This window comes from Oryctolagus cuniculus, chromosome 11, assembly GCF_964237555.1.
Source record: "Oryctolagus cuniculus chromosome 11, mOryCun1.1, whole genome shotgun sequence".
Taxonomy (NCBI): domain Eukaryota; kingdom Metazoa; phylum Chordata; class Mammalia; order Lagomorpha; family Leporidae; genus Oryctolagus; species Oryctolagus cuniculus.
Window position 1 is genome coordinate 81,909,696 of NC_091442.1, and position 19,414 is coordinate 81,929,109.

The 19,414-nt window shown below is 39.2% G+C and overlaps 1 protein-coding gene across 10 annotated transcripts in view; it reads left to right on the forward strand.

Moving 5' to 3' along the window:
* The window catches only part of SYT1 (synaptotagmin 1), a 675,493-nt gene that overhangs the window by 283,412 nt on the left and 372,667 nt on the right, over positions 1-19,414 (forward strand). The window contains exon 1 of one of the 10 annotated variants that reach the window (XM_051846482.2): positions 1,871-3,315. The exons of the other annotated variants lie outside the window; for them this stretch is intronic. The gene's annotated coding sequence lies outside the window, so the exon portion shown is untranslated. Of the gene's footprint in view, positions 1-1,870; positions 3,316-19,414 lie in introns of those variants that run through there. 10 annotated transcript variants of the gene reach the window in all.

Genomic DNA, 19,414 nt, shown 5'->3' on the forward strand with positions numbered 1-19,414 from the left:
CATGAGATAAATACATAAATGATGCCCCCTATTATTTCTATTATCTATACCACTCCTTGTATCTGACAACTCAGATTAAGAAAATAATCAAATTTTCATTTTTAGCATAATTTTCAATAAGTATAATTAATGTGTTTTCAAAAAACCCCACCAGCAATGATTTTAAAAAATGCTATGCTCCCTCTGTGCTGGTATCAACAATTATGAAAGTGGGATGGAGAGGCTAGACTATTGTCATGTAGCCCTTGCCAGCCCCTATCTCTGTCCTAAGGCTTATGGGAAAAACAAAAACAAAAATAAAAACACAACAGTGGATGCCATCAACTGAGGACTTATTCCCTTTTGAGAGCTTCACATATCATAAATTCCTGTGAAGTGCATATTTTTTTTTTTTTTTGACATGCAGAGTGGACAGAGAGAGAGAGAGAGAGAGAGAGAAAGAGAGAGAGAGAGAAAGGTCTTCCTTTTCCTTTGGTTCAATTCTTTTTTTTTTTTTTTTGACAGGCAGAGTGGACAGTGAGAGAGAGAGACAGAGAGAAAGGTCTTCCTTTGCCATTGGTTCACCCTCTAATGGCCACCGAGGCCGGTGCGCTGTGGCCAGCGCACCGCGCTGATCCGATGACAGGAGCCAGGTACTTATCCTGGTCTCCCATGGGTGCAGGGCCCAAGCACTTGGGCCATCCTCCACTGCACTCCCGGGCCACAGCAGAGAGCTGGACAGGAAGAGGGGCAATATGGACAGAATCCAGCGCACCAACCAGGACTAGAACCTGGGGTGCCGGCGCCGCAGGCGGAGGATTAGCCTAGTGAGCTGTGGTGCCAGCCATGAAGTGGGTATTTCTATCCATATTTCATAATTGTGAAGAAAATTCTGCAGGGCAAACTAACTTGCTCAAAGTAATATAGCCAATACACATTAAGCATATATATAGGTCTTTATATTACTAAAACCTGTCCTCTTAAGATGTGTGAAAACTGTTTCTTAAATTTTCACTGAAATGATATTTGACTCTGGCACAGCATAGGTGCTTCGTGCTATTTAACCAAAGTGACAACATTTTAGGCTACATCTACCATGGCAGTAGCTTTATTAAAGTCTCTCTGATCTCTTTTGTTCCTCACTCAAACTACATTGATCCAAGTTCCAAAACACTACTACAGTAAGATTTTTTAAAAAAGCTTAGTATATCATTTTTACAAAAAAAAGATTTATTTATTTGAAAGGCAGAGTTACAGAAAGAGGTAGAGGCAGAGGCAGAGAGAGAGCGAGAGAGAGACAGAGACAGAGAGGTAGGTCTTCCATTTGCTGGTTCATTCCCCAAATGGCCACAATGGTCAAAGCTGGGCTGATCCGAAGCCAGGAGCCAGGAGCTTCTTCTGAGTCTCCCACACAGGCGCAGAGGCCCAAGGACCTGGGCCGTAGCAAAGAACTGGATCATAAGTGGAGCAACCAGGACTCGAACCAGCACCAGTATGGGATGCCCATACTGCAGGCTTTACCTGCTACACCACAGTGCCAGCCACATAGATAAGATTTTATTTTCAAGAACACTATCATTAGCCTTTTACAAATCTACATTTTTGATACTTTTTATTGTGGTAAAATACACATAAAATCTGCCATTGTGACCATTTTAAAGTGGACAGTTCAGTGTTGATAAAATAACAAAAGAGATTCCCTACAAATTAAGAACTCATATTTTCATATTTACATCTTACCTTTTCATAGGGAATTGGCAAAAAGATTCCAGTTCAGAAAACTCCATTACTCCACGAATTATATGATACATGGACAAACAGTGCATTCATGCCATTGTGCAGTCATCACTATCACCTGTGTTGAAAACATTTTCACTTTCCTCAAAGTGAAATTACGTACTTATTAAAGAAATAACTATCGATACCCACTTTGTCACACACCAAGCAACCATCATTCTGCTTTCTGTCTCTATGAATTTGGCTACTGTGGATACCTGCTCATATAAGTAAATTCGTACAATATTTGTCCTCTTTGTGATTGAGTTATTTCACTTAGAATGTCTTCTTGAAATTCATTCTTATTAGAGCGTGTGGCCGAATTTCTTCCTTTTTAGGGCTAAATAATATCCCAGTGGATGCATATGCTGTTTACCTTATAATTTGTTGAAAAAAATGCAGTTGTCTATAGTATGACCTTTTGCCAAATCCCTACCAAAATGATAAGATATGCATATAGAGTTCCTAATTTGTAGAACAGCTTTCTCTATCATAAACCCTGAAGTTAATCAGGAAAATCCAGTCCTGTATAGGCAATCAGCAAAATAAATACATGAATTTAAGGTAATTCAAGGTTTCTACATCATAAATATGCTACATTTTAACTACTCAGACTGGAATTAGCCAGTCTTCATCTAATTATCATTTTTTATATGTTGGCAGTTATTTAGATGGTTTATGGAGCTGGGGGTATTTTTAAGTTACCATCTCTCTAAAAAATAAATTGAATAATAAGGAAAGGCATACTGATTCAAAATAGGAATGCAAGAATGGGTATTTTACACAGTAGATAAGATGGCATTTAGGATGCCTGCACTCCATATCAGAGTACCAGAGATTGAGTCTGAACTAAGCTCCTCATTGCAACTTCCTGCTAATGTGTATCCTGGGAGACAGCAGGTGATGACTCAAGTGGTTAAGTCCCTGCTATCCACCTGGGAGGCCTGGATTGAGTTCCTGGTTCCCAGTTTTAGCCTAACCCTGGTCCAAGCCATTGTGGACATTTACAGAGTGAACCAGCAGATAGTAGATTCTCTCTCCCTCTCTCTCTCTGTCTCTCTCTGTCTCTCTCTGTTTCCTCTCAGACTTCCAAATAAATAAATAAAACTTGCAAGAAAATTCAAAGTAGGAGTACAAATGTATAGCCCTCAAGTGTTCTAATACTACCATTTAACTGCTAATGTGCATATTATGGCATATTAATTTTCAAGAATTGCTGGTTGAATCTTACAGCAATAAGAAGGAAATAATCCCTTCATGCCTTCACACTTTGAACGAGCGTTCCTGATGTGCTTACTAACAATTTTTCAGCTAGCATTTATTGGGGAAGTGGTGCATCAGAAAGGTTAAGTGACTTTCACAGTTAATAACTGACAGAATTGGAATGTGAGAGCAGGACTCCAAGATACAAGGCTGTTGCTCTGTCACCTCACACTTCCCCTACCTGCCAGCCGTGTTGCTGGGCAAGCAGCATCGAAAGGACACAGTCTCTATCCTGGAATAACTCACGTTTTAGTGTAACTTGTGGATACTTTACTGACAGTATAACATAGTTGAAAGGTAAGAAGTGCTATGGAAGTTTAATACTGCCTGGGAAGCTTTACGAAGGAAGGGACATTCTGTATGGACATTACATGACCTACCTCCATGTTGACTTTCCATTTTGATTGATAAAAAAATAGAGTAACACACATGGCAATGACTGATCAGGGTTGAGGCCGCAATGAGATCATGAAGGTTAAATTATTGTGTCTGAAGGTTGAACTAAAGCAATGGAAAATAATAGTTAAAATGTTTTTGTTCTTGTTGTTTTTCCCTGGTTAAGTCCCACTTTGAGGACTCCTTAGTAACAGAATAGTAGTAGGAAGGGAAAAAAAGATACATTTGGAAAAAAGACATTTTATTAGCTTACCTTAGTTTCTTCTAATGTCATCACATTCTAGAAATGATTGCAAACCAAAATGTGTGACCTTGTGCTTGTGCAGAACCGACACATCTCTCAGGTGGTCCTCAATCACACAGCCCCTAATAACATTTTGTTGTTATTTTCTGACTTGTGGAGTAAGGCCCGAGAGCCCACACGCCAAGGTCTATGTTGCTTTAAGTTACTGGAGTGAGGAAATTTCACAGTGCTGTCATGCTTTTGGTTAATACAGTTCTGTGTTTTGCTTGGGAAAGACAATTCTGATAGTGTCCTATTGATTCAGATGTTTTCTGACAGTAACCGCCTACCAGGTTTGCCTTCATTGACTTTTCAATGTTCTGTTACAAATAACTTGCATGTACAATTTGATAGTGTAGAGCATAGACGGCTCCCCACTGTGCATGAAGTTGGAGCAGCCCTGAGACGTGGGGTGGTGAGTGCTTATTATCATTCTGAAAATCGCCCACTCGCCCTGGGCTGCTGCCATCCAAGACTGTGTTTTCTCCATTCTTCATTTTTCTTCTCTTTGTTTTCTTCTTCCAGACAGTCCAATGTACCTCTTATTCTTTAAAGGCTTGAGCTTCGTTCTTAGAAATACCCCATGCAGACTGGAATGTGAACTGTAAAGTCACTGCTATTCTCCTAATTTGGGGTGTATCGGGAATACAAGATTGCTTGAATTACACATACCTGTTTTGTGAGTACAACTCAAGAGAAAGCTTTTGTGTGAGATTTTTCTAAAGCTGGTGGTTACAAATGTCTGTTATAATGAAAATAATTACCATTTTGCATACCCAGCATTTGCCAAGATCTGTGCCTGGTAATTTTCACATGTTATCAATGGTTTTGACCTGGCTGCTAGGTAGATGTCAGTGCCTCATTCTGCAGATGAGGAAACTAAGATTCTGATAGACTAATTTATTTGCCCAAAACAGGAGTGATTACCTGGGTCTTCTTAGACATGGCTGACTTTTGGTGGTCTAAGATCGTGGTCCTGTTTTTTGGACTTGTAGAGCACTCTGCAGTCTACCGAGCAGCTTCACAGAGAGTGCCTCATTCAACCTGAAACTTCCGCTACCTGTCTTTTGTATTTTAGCTGACTCTTCATGAGACTCCAGGGAGGCTCTGGATTCAGAAATAGATTGTGGATTTCCTTTTGATGAGATATGACTCTTTATTATACTAGCATCTTTTGTAATAATGCCTTCATTCCTACCACTACTACATCATGTTTTTGTTCTGTTGGGGGAGAAGGTAGCCGAGTATCCTGCCCGTTGATGCCCTTGATGGATTTGTGGGATTTGATTTACCTATAAACTAGTTGCCTAAAGCATTGTGCAGTAATTTTGGTGGATAACAAATTGTATACCTGAAGACTGTTCCGAAAATACTTAAATAGCTGCTGTTTCCTGCTGGATCCTATCAGGACCCCAGCCCATAGAATTTCTGCCATTTAAACACACTCCAGCCTGTGCAGCCTGTCCCCATATATCCTTAGAAGCCAAAACACACTGTTCATTCATATACATGAATAAATGTGAAGGGGCAGAAAGAGGGAGAGTAAGATGATTGTGTTATAAAGGTATCAGGAAAATGAGTAATAACTATATATCTCATCACCAGTATTTCCAAACCCAATGACACCAGATTCTCAGAGATAACTTAGAGATAGTTTTACAAATGAGTAAAGAAAACAAGCAAAAACGTCTAAATACAGAAGACAGGTTAAAAACAGCATGTAGAGTAGCCTCACATATACTAGTGTTCCCCTTGTGGGAACTCTAAGCCAACTTATTCATATTCTAGAAAATACTATGTTCTTTCAAAACATCAGGGCTTCGACTTAAGACTCTGACTCCACTTTTCCTGATCTAACCTCTTCCTAAGCAGTATTAGTTTTTCCCTTTGTTCCATAACCCCAGGAGCACCCAGGAACATGGTGCTGCTTCAGGACCCATCTGGTCCTATGAATGTGAACCAAATCAGCCAGCCCCACACACCAGCCCAGGCAGCAATCCGTACTTGGAGCACAAAGGGTTAACACGTACTAGTTAATAAATACTATTTCACTGTTCATCCCTCCACGAGCCTGTGCTGGTACTGGGTGCTGCTCTCAAAGAATGTTTGAAGAAAGGAGGGAAGAAGAAAGGGGGTGAAGAAAGTAGGGGATGGAGGAATGAGTGGGAAAAGACGAAGGATGGGCAAGAAGAGAGGAAGGAAGAAAAGGTTGTGAATAAAAATGTAACAGTTCAATCTATCACATATTATTTCTTGAAAAACCTATTGGTTCCCTTTAATAAAACAATTTATTTTGAAAAATGATTATTTTAGAGGGATTTTTAGCAGCAAAGATTAGGAAAATAGTTTTATATAAGATGAGAAGTCAGGCCTTAGACGTTTTTTGTTACACTAGTTTGAAATTTTATTTTCCTTCGTACTAATATACTTCTACTTTCTTATGTGAGAAAATGACAGCTTTGCACATTCCTTAGCTAACACACTGTAGAAAGACTTTTTTCTAGGTTTTGATAATGTGGAGTTGAAGTAAGAAGACAAATGAAATTTATCACCCAGTCTTGACCATAAATGTGTATGTGTGTAAAGTTATGGAGATGTGCCTGTGTTTTCTTTGTGATCCTTGTGAGGCTGATTAGACTCACTTGCATGCCTAATAAAAGTACTCCTAGTAGGAGCCACTCCGCACATTCACCCCACTTTCTGTTCATTCTCCTGCTTGGGTATGCTGTCTCTTTCATTTCTCCCTTACCTTTTTCCTTTTAACCTCAGCCTCTCCAGTCTGAAGAAATGCCCTAATATTTTCTCACTCTCAGGTTTGGAAGGATTCCTTGCTGCAGTTCTACTGCTCTTCACACATTCCCGTTAAAAACTCAAAGAGCCCTTGTGTGTGGCAGAGGGGGCTTTGTTCTGCTGGGACTCAGTTCTGGCCATATGGTCATTCCTTGTGGCTGGAGAACACATCAAATAGAGCTGATATCCTCTTTTTCTTCCTGTCTCTGTGCTACTGAATCACAAATATCCCGGGAATAAAAGTTTGCAGTCACTGTGGGCAAGAAGGTAAGCAGGAAAAGTTAAAATGTTTTGAGGATAAAAGGGATGATTTTGATATTTATTGTACTACCTTGAAATCTATCAATAATTGCTTCCCAATTTCTGGATCAAATCTGAGCAACCTGTGTCCCAATTATCAATTGAAATGTATAAAACAGTCAAAATGACACAATGAGAAAGGAACCTTTAATGCCTTGGTGCATTTCTGTCATAAAGATGCTATGGAGATTGGTTTGAGTGTTCCTTCTCTTCAGTATCTTATGGTTTAGCTGATAATCAGCAGAAAATTGAAAAAGATTTAAAAAAAAGATGGAAGGAAGAGGAAAAATAAGTGCCCTGGATAAGCAGCGGTAAAAATTATAAAAGAAGAGTTTTTTCACAAGAGGGAAAAAGAGATATTTCACCTGAATACTTGGATTATGGATTGGAGAAAAAGACCCCATACATGCACACATGTTCATAGACACACTAGGATATGCACATGTCCAGACTCCACCACATGCATCATCCCCACACACAATCCCGCAAACCACACACTGACACACATGCTTACATTCAGACAGCAAGATTATGCTCCAAATTTAATGAGCTAAGGATACAATGTTTTACCAGCATCCAGGTTACCAAACAGGAGAGTCAAACAAGTCTATCACAGAGTAGCTTCCCTTGATTTCCAGAGTCCTTGAGGGATCTCACAGCTGCCTGTGAATTGGGTGTAAAACCAGACCTGAAAGGCTCAATTATTTCTGCAGCACTGCACTCTCATATACCCAATGTACTACATCATTCCAGAAACTCTCAGATTTAATACCCTTGTGCTTCTGGTTAGCATTAAGCATCACACCTCTTGGCTCTCAAACCAGACTCATTGACACAGAAGCCAGATGGTCATGTGTGGAGACAGAGTAGAGTCAGTGCCCAGGAATCATAAGTAATAGTGGTTCCTTACAGAAAATACTGTGAATTAGTCTAATACAGAATCTGTAAAATAGAAATAATAACTATTGCCTGAGGAGAAATAAAGTTTATAATATACCTAATATAATGTTTGGTACATAAAAGGTGCTCAAAAGAAGAGGCATATGGGAAACGTGAGGCAGGTTTTTACCTGTTATAATGAAAACTTCCAGTTGTTCTTGCTCTGGTTGGTTTCTCTCAGATAATCCATTATCTTAGACCCTTAACAAGTAATCACATTTCCAAGTCGATCCCATTTTAGTGCTTTAAAAAATATTAATGGGGCTACTGAGTCTTCATGACTGTTTCTGAAACCTGAATAAAACCTGAAGACTTGCAGAGATAGATCAGAAATACACATAATTGTTGTGGCTTCCCCCCGACCTCCCTCCCTCCCGTGGCCCTCCCCTCACCCACTCCCTCTCCCATCCCGCCCTTCATCACGTTTCATTTTCAATTACCTTCATATACCGAAGATCAATTTAGTATATACTAAGCAGGGATTTCAACAGGTTGCACTCACACAACCGAACCAGGTATAGGGTATTGTTCGACTAGTAGTGTTGTTTTTGAGTTTCATAGATAAACATATTAAGGACAGAGATCTTGTGTGGGGAGCATGAACCCAGTGACTCCCGTTGTTGATTTAACAATTGGCACTCTTATTTATGACGTCAGCAATCACCCAAGACTCTTGCTATGAGCTGTCTAGGCTATGGAAGCCCCTTGAGTTCACCAACTCTGAATTTGTTTAGTCAAGGCCATATCACAGTGGAGGTTCCTTTCTCCCTTCAGAGAAAGGCGCCTCTCTCCTTGATGGCCTGATCCTTCTGCTGGGGTGTTGTTCACCAGGATCCTTCATATTCTACTTAAAACTATTGGTTGAACTCTGTAATTAATACACAATTACTCTTAGGTGTTTAATCAATGCTATAACTAGTACTCAAATAGTATTTTACACTTTGTGTTTCTGTGTGGGAGCAAAATGTGGAAATCTTTACTTAACATACACTAAACTGATCTTCTGAATATAAAGATAATTGAAAATTAATCGTGATGTGAAGGGGAAGGGGAGAGGCAGTGGGAGAGGGGAGCGTTGTGAATGGGAGGGAAGACACGGTGGGGGAGGAGGCTATTGTGGTCCATAAGCTGTACTTTGGAAATTTATGCGAAGAGAGAGAGAAAGAGAGAGAGAAAGAGAGAGAGAAAGAGAGAGAGAGAGAGAGAAAGAGAGAGAAAGAAAGAAATACACATAATATAAGTACTACTTAGACATTGCCTAAAGGATTTTGAATCATATCCAAATGCTGGGGAAACCTATCTGATGTGACAGGCAAGATAGTTTGGCCCATTCTAAGAGTGAACCCATTTTATAAAAATAGATTTGCATTTTCAAAAGAACAGAATTTTTTTCAAAATTCTTTGAAATATCAAGGAGAGCTTAATGTTATAAAGTTGGTTAACAGCACTTTTCAATTATCAAAGTGATATGCCTAATGCCTATCCATTCATTGAAGTGCCCTTTGTACAAAAATACAGTCCTTATATACTCTTACAGTTGACTTTAAATGCTGCTTCTTTTGTTGAGCAGGAAGGGTGTGAAGGGATTATTGTATGGAAATTTGGAGATGAGTACTTCAATGCTATTTAAATATTAAAAGTATCGTGAAACTATACTGATATACAGGCGTATTTGAAGGTCAGTTCTATGTCCTTTTTTCTAACCTTTAAGATGCTTTACTTGGAGATCTTTAGAGAAAAAAAAATTTAAAGCTAAGATTATATAAAAGCTCCATTTTTCCAAACAACTTTATATAAACTTTGAAACAAATAACTAACAAGATACAAATGCAAGTGGGGCCAAAGATGATTCTGTCTAGCAGTTCTTTTATAAGGGGGTTTTGTAATGTAGAGTTTTCCAGACAAAACATTAATGCTCTCATTGTACTCTTATCCTCAGGGGTGTAATAAGACTGTTGGGGGAAACCGGATAGGGACACCAGATTCACTTAAATTACCTCCCAATTTTTTAGAGAGACAGAGAGAGCTCCCATCTACCAGTTCACTCCCCCAAAATGTGTACCTAGGCTGGGGCTGAAACTCGGAGCCAGGAACTCAATCTAGTTCTCCACATGGGTGGCAAGAACTCCATTTCTTTTTTTTTTTTTTTTTTTATTTTTTATTTTTTTTATTTTTGACAGGCAGAGTGGACAGTGAGAGAGAGAGAGACAGAGAGAAAGGTCTTCCTTTGCCGTTGGTTCACCCTCCAATGGCCGCCGCTGCAGCTGGCGCACCACGCTGATCCGATGGCAGGAGCCAGGAGCCAGGTGCTTTTCCTGGTCTCCCATGGGGTGCAGGGCCCAAGCACCTGGGCCATCCTCCACTGCACTCCCTGGCCATAGCAGAGAGCTGGCCTGGAAGAGGGGCAACCGGGACAGAATCCGGCGCCCCAACCGGGTCTAGAACCCGGTGTGCCAGCGCCGCAAGGTGGAGGATTAGCCTATTGAGCCACGGCGCCGGCTAAGAACTCCATTTCTTGAGCTATCATCCCTGCCTCCCAAGTATGCATTAGCCAGAAGCTGGAAGCAGCAGCCTGAGCCAGATACTGAACCCAGGTGCTCTAGTATATGACTTGGGCACCTGAGCCAGAATTCTATAACCCTTTGCTCTAGCACACATCTTCCCTTAGGATCAAATTGCCTATGGTATATATGTAGTCTTAGAATATACTTGCTCAAAACTTTATAGACGAAGTAGGAACTAATGTAGAATGTGCTACATGCTTCCATGTTTTAGGGCTGAGTTCATTAGGTAGTATCACCTGTATGCTTTCAGTTCAAGTGTCAGCCAAGCTGCAAACCTGGAAGAAGGTAGAAGTTCTCATCCCCAGAGCTCTTGCTGTGCTTGGACTACAGTCTTAACTTGGGTTGTAGTGCAGAAATCCAGTCTACAAATGATCTTTGACTATGTTATGAAACACAAACACACTTGTCAAACCCAGCCATGCAAAACGGCACAAATTAAGTTTCACTCTGGTTTTGTGCCAAATGGAACTCTAGTGCACTGGACAGCTCTGTTTCCTGACTTCAATTTTGGAGAGTCCAATTAGTAAATCAAACTTTAAAAAGATGTCTAGGCCAGCGCCGCGGCTCACTAGGCTAATCCTCCGCCTTGCGGTGCCGGTATACTGGGTTCTACTCCCGGTCGGGGCGCTGGATTCTGTCCCAGTTGCCCCTCTTCCAGGCCAGCTCTCTGCTGTGGCCAGGGAGTGCAGTGGAGGATGGCCCAAGTCCTTGGGCCCTGCACCCCATGGGAGACCAGGATAAGTACGTGGCTCCTGCCATCGGATCAGCACGGTGAGCCGGCCACGACGGCCATTGGAGGGTGAACCAATGGCAAAAGGAAGACCTTTCTCTCTGTCTCTCTCTCTCTCACTGTCCACTCTGCCTGTCAAAAAAAAAAAAATGTCTAAAATAATTAATTGGGTCATAATTACTCAGAAGCATGTTTTGTAGCATACTCTTATCTGATATCTGATCTAATACTTGAATAGGATATCAGTTTCATTATTAAACAATTAATGATAATTGGGCCTAATCCTTTGGTGATGGAAGTTGAAAGAAATACTCTGGGGGCCAGCGCTGTGGCTCAGAGGGTTAAAGCCCTAGCCTGAAGCGCAGGCATCCCATGTGGACACCGGTTCTAGTCCCAGCTACTCCTCTTCCAATCCAGCTCTCTTCTATAGCCTGGGAAATCAGTGGAAGATGGCCCAAGTCCTTGGACCCCTGCACCCACATAGGAGACCTGGAGGAAGCTCCTGGCTCTTGGCTTCAGATTGGCACAGCTCCAGCCATTGTGGCCATCTGGGAGTGAACCATCGGATGGAAGATCTCTCTCTCTCTCTCTCTACCTCTCTCTGTAACTCTGTCTTTCAAATTAATAAAATAAATCTAAAATGAAATACTCTGGTGATATATTCTTCCAATAGTTGAAATGGAAAACTTCTTCTGGGGTTCAAGAGTGGTAGATGTATCCTGGGATTGTTTGTTCCTTATGATAGTATTTTTGAAAACTTTATAGATATCACACAGCAAATAAATGCCTTGTAGAAAAAGGGTACCCATTGTTTGAATGTGTGTATCACATTTTCCTCCTACTCTGGCCCAAATATTTTCAATCGTCAGTACATTGGTTCAATGAAAGATTAACCTTTGGTGAGTGTACATGTGTCAGTGCACCTTTGTCACCCTACTGAGGAGTTTCTTTCCAGACTAAATGGTATAATAATTACATAATATTGGGAGGATGTGCGATGTCTATGAACTGAGGGGTAGAGGAGTTCAGGAAGAATGAATGGTTTTCACAGTTTCATGAAGGCAAGACTTAAGAAGTTAGTTTAACCTTATTGACTCTTTTTTTACTACTTTTTTTTTTTTTTATCCGAGGGTCCTAGAATCTGTTGTTGTAAGGGTTCATGAGTACCACAGGACAGTTTTTTAAATTCCTTTTTATTTTCAATAATCTACAAATGTGTGTATTTTATGATTTATGAGTTCAGAACCACTACTTAGCATTGATCATTCAAAATAAAAGCGTTTTCATAGGCTACCCCTTCCGCTGTAAAGGCACAGTTTCTTTCATTAAGCCATGCCATGAGATCCCTACAGATACTTTTCTTTGAAAGATACTTGCATATTACTCATGCTAGCAAAACCATATCCTGCACTGCTATAGAATATTCCTTATGGACTGCTGAGTATTTTTAATTAATACTTTAAATTACAATTCTCTTTTATTTGCAAGTACCAGTGATCTTCCAGACCCTACGTATTATAACATCAACATGTATGACTAAGTGCCTAGTCATGAATTCTTGACACTTCTTATTGTTCATTATAGAAAAATTTAATTTGTGAGCCACCAGGACTCAAAACGGGCATCTAAAACAAGAGCAGATATTTGATCAAATGATTTTTAAAGAATATAATTCTTTCTGTTTTTTTGCATTTAATATTGTTATCTGATTTGAACTAGACCACTGAGTTCCCTTTTATATGTTGTTTACTTTCTCCCAGTTTACATACATTTTAACGAGTTCCAGGAATCCTGGTATGATAATATCTTTGTCCCTTTCATATGCTATAACAGTATGCTTTTATTTGACAAATAGCTTTTTTCAACTGACATTTAATGTTACATTCACAAGAAATCAAGCAGAAATGCTAAATCCAATTTGCTTTGTCAGTGATGTAGAGTTTTAAAGAGCTTTCCCTCAGAAATCTATATGAAACAAGATGTATGAAAAATGGAAAAGTGCAGATAATTATCTCACATCCTAATATTTATATAAAACAATGTAACTTTTTACATATTTCACAGAGAAAAAAGTATTCTATTGAAGACAACATTGCATCATCCTCTAAAACTAATTCTCAGTTTTTTAAATATTTGGTGATACAATTTTTATGCAAATTAATCTAAACTTTATTATTTGGAGTGACCCCTGTGTGTGTGTGTGTGTGTGTGTGTATGTGTGATTTTTAGTATAAAGGCTCTTGACTTATATTAAAATTACTTTTCCCCAGTCTTCTGTTTCTGGACTATGAAGAAGAAAGTCAAGAGAGGAAAATATTGCTATTTCTTTAACTCTCTACTTATTTCTCTCTAATGTTCTTTTATGATCTAGTCCATCAAATAAAAACCTTTAATTTATCATAAATAGTAACAGCTGAGATCAGGGCAATTTACCTGTGTACGTCAATGTCAGAGAGCAAGTGTAAATACCCACCATTTTAATACTTTTTCTGCATATTAAACTCAAAGAGAGTGAAAAAAATCAAAGCTGTGGAGTTCAATAAATGAAAGGACATTAATAATTTATAGTTTTATGTAGAAATTATGATAGTGAATTAATGTATATTCAGAAGAAAGAATTCAGTTGCAGGTACTCATCAATAAACAGTAACAAGTAATGAGAAAACAAGGACATAGGCAGTAGTTCTGACAAAGGTTTCATGTATAAACCATAGAAAATGAAAATTAAATTTATAAGTAAACCAGTTTTTCTATTTGTTTAGGCTTTACAAAATATATTACAAATGTAACTAAGGTCATTAGTTTGACTTAAGCTCTTGTTTAAATATAGTAGTTAAAAAATATTTAGAAACTCTTGATTTTTGGTATGTTCTTTTTATACTTAAATATACACATTTCTTTTTTCCATAATTACATTTGGATCCCTGATATATAGAATGGTCTCTACTAAATACCCTTTACACTCATCTTGACATGTAATATTGATGGAAAAATGTACATTTATGTCTGATAGTGAATATATGGTAAATATGAGCAATGGATATTGTCAGAGGTTGAAATTCCTTTCTGTAATGCAATCCTTTTGGAAAATGTAAGCATCTTATTACTCTCTATATATACCATTTTACCTAGAAACCTTTTCTTAAGATATATAAACTTCTTGCATTTCATATATACAAATTTAGGAATATAGTGATTCTCCCCACCCTACCCTCCCTCCCACCTTTCTTCTTCCTCCCTCTCCTTTTCCCACTTTTATTTTTTTTTACAAAAATCTATTTTCAGTTTAATTTATACATGTAAGATTAACCCTACACTAAGCAAAAAGTTCAAAAAATAATATTTGGGAAAAAACCCACACTGTTCCTCAACAGTCAAGACAAGGGCTATTCAAAATCATCGCATCTTGAAGTGTCAATTTCACTTGAACAGATTATGTTTTAGGTGCTCCATTAGTTACCACAGATCAGGGAGAACATACAGTATTTGTCTTTTTGAGACTGGCTTATTTCATAAAGCATAATGGTTTCCAGTTGCATACATTTTGTACTAAGATAAAATAATTTTATTTTTATCTGTTTCCAAAAATGTTTACTTTGCTGCTTTGAGATACAAAATGGAAAAACTTAATATAATTAAGTTTCTCATTGTCCAACAGATTGAGTAAATAATAAATAATCAAAATAAATGTAAAGAGATGTCCCAATATAACTTGCACATGCTTCACAGTGTCCTAGGAGTTTTCTGATGTTTTCATTACAGTCTCTTAAATTTTTCAGAAGCTATATGAGGAGTTGTAGATAAATAATAAGGTCCCATTAAAACCAAAACCTATCCTTTGAACGCTGTTTGTCACCCATTTCTGCCATTTTATACAACTGTGGTAGACCTACCGATGTCCGCAGTGTTTGGTATACAAATAAACCAAGATAGATGTAAGAGACTAGACACGTATCAGTGCAGGAAGAGCAGCTGTCAAGTCTTAAGATCTTTGTCTTCAAAATCTTTATAGATTTTTTTAAAGTCCTAACACTCTTGTAAGGTAATTTCCTTTTATTGATAACTGATGGAGAGAAATTGGTGGCTAACTAATTTGCCCAAGGACAAAGAAGGTCAGAGTAGGATTTTCAGACTCCAGTTTTTAGCCCAATTAGTTACATTGCATTAACTCTTTTTCATCTCTAAATTTTTTTCTCTTAGAAATGTGGCATCATTTGTTACTGTGAATCCGCATCATGGTTATACTTATACTTGAGGTTACACTTCTATTTAAAACCCCAGTGTACATCACTAACAGGTTTTTTTTTAAAGTTTTTCTCCTCTTTTATTCTTTTTTTTTTCAATCTTTATTTTAGTCTCGAATTTTCATGGCTTATAGCATAAAAGCTTATTCTCTCACAAAGTGCTGGAGGCTAGAAGTCCAACATCAGGGTGCCAGGTGGGTGAAGTCTCCCCAGCCCCTCTAGGGAAGGATCTTTCCTTGCCTCTCGGGTATTTGCCATCTGCAGGACTCTGCTGCCTTGTGACAGGATAGCTAGTCTCAGTCCTTCTCTGAGCGTGACGGTTTCCCACTGTGTCTGTGTCTCTCCTGTCTTCCTAGAAGAACACAAGTCCTAATGGGCTTAAGATCCACTCACTAAAAAATGACCTCAACGTAATTACATCTGCAAAGTGTCTGTCTCCAAATAAGGCCATGCTCACACATTCCAGGGGGTAGGACTTCAACCCATCTTTGGGAAGAAAGGGCACAATTCAGCATACCACACTTTGCATCAGCTAAGTGCTCATGAAAACCTAGGACCCTGAATTTTAATTTGATAACTCATATTAGTGGAGAAGGGCAAAAAGTAGAGGTCAAAAGAAGCATCTACTCTAAGGTAACATATGCTATGAGGGAAAGTGAAGCTGGTTAGGAAAATTGCTGCAAGTGAGTGAGTCATCATTCTATGCGTGCATGGGAAGACTTCTGCGGTAAGGAGGCGTAGGAGCAGAGACCTGAAGGAAGTGAGGGTGTGATCCAGGCCCCCAGAACCTTCCTGGCTAAAGGGATAGGTGGTGAAAATGCCTGAGCCAGAATGCTGGGCTAATCAGGGGGCAGAAAGCCCAGTGAGTCAGAGCAGAGAGAGGAATGGGAGAGGCAACTCTTTTGTTTGTTCTTTTAGAATTTGTCATTAGGCAGAATTAATTCTTTGGCATTGATCAAAGCATGACTTTTCACTGCATGTGTCTGCTCACCTCGCTCTGCTTGTCTCTCCTTCCCCCGCCTCTCTGCACATGCATCTCTCTCTCTCTCTCTCTCTCTCTCTATATATATATATATATATATATTCATATGTACAAGCAGCACACTTGTAGACTAAACATAAAATCATTGCTGTTGCAAGGAAAAATAATGAGCAAGTTAATTAGTCCAAGCCTTATTTACACTCATGTCGTCAATTTTGATCATTTGCTTGTTTAACTAAAATTTCTACTTTCATTCCAGTCATTACCTTCCTTCTATAAATAATAATGCTTTCACATTCTGTACGTGTGTTTCAGTTCCCGCAATGTACTCGCATTCCGTAGCGTGTTGGGTTCCACACGTTTTGCATTTTGCAACTGAGACCGAGACACGGGGAGTATTTTTATTTCACAAAACCTCTAATCAAGTCCCATGGTTTTACTAGCAATTGGTTAACCTTCGAAATAACACCACACATCAGGACTCTGATACTCATATTTGTTAATCCCATACTTTGTTTTGCAAATCGCCCTCCATTTAACACTCTGTCACACTTTATACTGCCTAGATCCTGCAGCCCTCATCTCCATACAGCTGTAGTCTGTGTGGTCTCAACACGTGGCTTTCAGCACTGCCCCCAAGTTCAAATCAGTCCTTTAAATAGCTCCAGATCCCTGTGGCCCGGGTACAGCGTTTCTGTTCAAATTCCACCTCGGTTCCTGTGCTCTGCAGCTCAGCAGCTTCCCAGTGTTCCCTGAACTGTAGAGGTGGAATTCAACCCTTTTCTTATTAACTCATAAAAATCATGGCCTCATTGCTGATATAATTTTACCTATTGATAAAATTTTCCAAATAAAATGTCAGAATAGTTAGCATTCTTCATCTCTGGATTTTGCTCTCTCAAGAGCTGATCTTTCCAGATCAAACTCTCAAACCTGCATTATTCTCCCTAGACTGATGGGCAACTGTCGTGCCTCTTGACAAAAGATAAGACTTGGCCTGATCAACTGAACTTTCTCCCCGCATCAGCAGATGGGTTTACTCTCAGTGTTCACTTGAGCCGAACTCAGAACATGATTGTTAATCCTACTGTCCCTGTCCATCCTCACTGAATTTGGCAAAGCCAGGAAACTTAGGGACAAGGTAAGCTCTGCGCCTATTCACAATAATTAGAAGTAAGAATTCCTTTGTTTTTTTTCCCAAGAAATACAAATAAATTTTATTTTATTTTTAAAATATGATTCATTTTCTTTATTTTGGAAGGCAGAGTTACAGAGAGAGAGGGAGAGACAGAATGAGAGGTCTTCCATCTGCTGGTTCATTCCACAAATGGCTGCAATGGTCAAGACTGTGCCAGGCCTAAGCCAGAAGCTTCTTCCAGTTCTCCTGCATGAGTGCAGGGGACCATCTTGAGCTGCTTTCTCAGGTACATTAGTAGGGTGCTAAATCAGAAGTGGGACAGTAAGGTCTCTAACCAATGCCCATATGGGATGTTGGTATTACAGGCAGAGGTTTAACTTGGTATGCCACGATGCCTGCCCAAAGAATAAACTTTTTTAAAGATTTATTTTATTTATTTAAAAGAGTTACAGAGAGAGGTAGAGACAGAGAGAGATGTCTTCCATCAACTGGTTCATTCTCCAAACAACCCCTGGAACTGAGCCAGTCTGAAGCCAGGAGCTATTTTCAGGTCTCCCACATGGATGCAAGGATCCAAAGACTTGGGCCATCCTCCGCTGCTTTCCCAGGCACATTAGTAGGGAGCTAGATCAGAAGTGGAGCATCCGCGACTTGAACCGGGGCTCATAGGGGATGCCAGCACTTCAGGCCGGGGCTTTAATCCACTACACCACAGTGCTGGCCCCAGAATAAAATTTTTTTAAAAGTATATTTCACTCTGAAGCCCCCAAACAAAAATATCATTGTAAATATTCTGCATCTCAAAAGATCTCTGATGAGATAAACCATATCTTTATTGTTTTTTTTCCGAATATTTGATAATGATTATTTCCCATGTGATGGGACCATGGTGTTTGTAAGTGGACATATTGATCACTGCATACATTTTTAAACCACTGGAGATATTTTAAGGATTTTTTTTAGTGCTTTGAAAATATACAGCATTTCACTGCTAGATGCATGTGGTTTGATGGTAATGATTATAGGAAAGGAATGACTTGAAAAACAAGACAGAATTCAGTCCAAATCTCTTCATACTCTTCCAAATCTCAGTGCAAGGCTTTTCAGTTAGTTGCCTTTTCTCATTGAATTCTTTTACCATGTTAATTTAAGAAACTAATTTTTCTCACCTTAAGGATTATCTGATGATAAATGGGACCCATATTGTTTTACATTTGCAGAAGCAGGCATGAAAGGAGAAAGCCCTATATTTGCAGAAATTAGAACTTAGTTAGCATCTTTCTGATCTCTTCCCTTTTATGTGTTCTTACAAAACAGATACTGTGAGTTCCTTCCTCTTCCTTCCTCTAAGTTCGCCTTGTTCTCTATATCCTGAGCAAAACCATCAAGGAGGATTTCTCTTTGGTCTCTGGACCCACGTCCATCTTTGTTAAATGACTTTTGAGTTGTTTCCTTTACACCCACTGAACATCCCTTTTTTATGCTAGTCCAATAGGTTTTTCTGTGTCCCTGGCAGACATGAAGCTTGGTGTTTCTAGCAAGTGTCTGTCTCCAAAGCTCGGTGAATAGTTGCCAGAGAGTTCTTTTCTGATTTATGTGAGTGAGCCATGTTAGGCTGGGTCTCCAGCTAAAATATCTTGTTTGTTTAGCTGGTTGGTTTTTGTTTTTTGTTGGAGGGGATACGGGGGGGAAGGCTTTGGGGAAGTTTTTGTAATGCTTCAACATTTATGTTCTACATCTAGTAATTCTATCACTTGTGTGACCTGAGTTCCCAAGTTTCAGTCTCCTCATGTGAAAAATAAGGATACTGGCTATTGGGTCTCCAAGGTCACCTACATCTGTGAAGTCTGTGATGCAACTGCTCACCACATCAGGCATTTGCTCTCCTGCTTATAAAAACTCACAATCTAGCAACCAGGTAGCAGATAAAGATGACACCAAGTATAATTTTGCCCTATCTAACTTCCCAATCATGAAGACATTTTTTTAGAAAACCATAAGAAGAAATTGTGCAAATTAGAGATAAATAT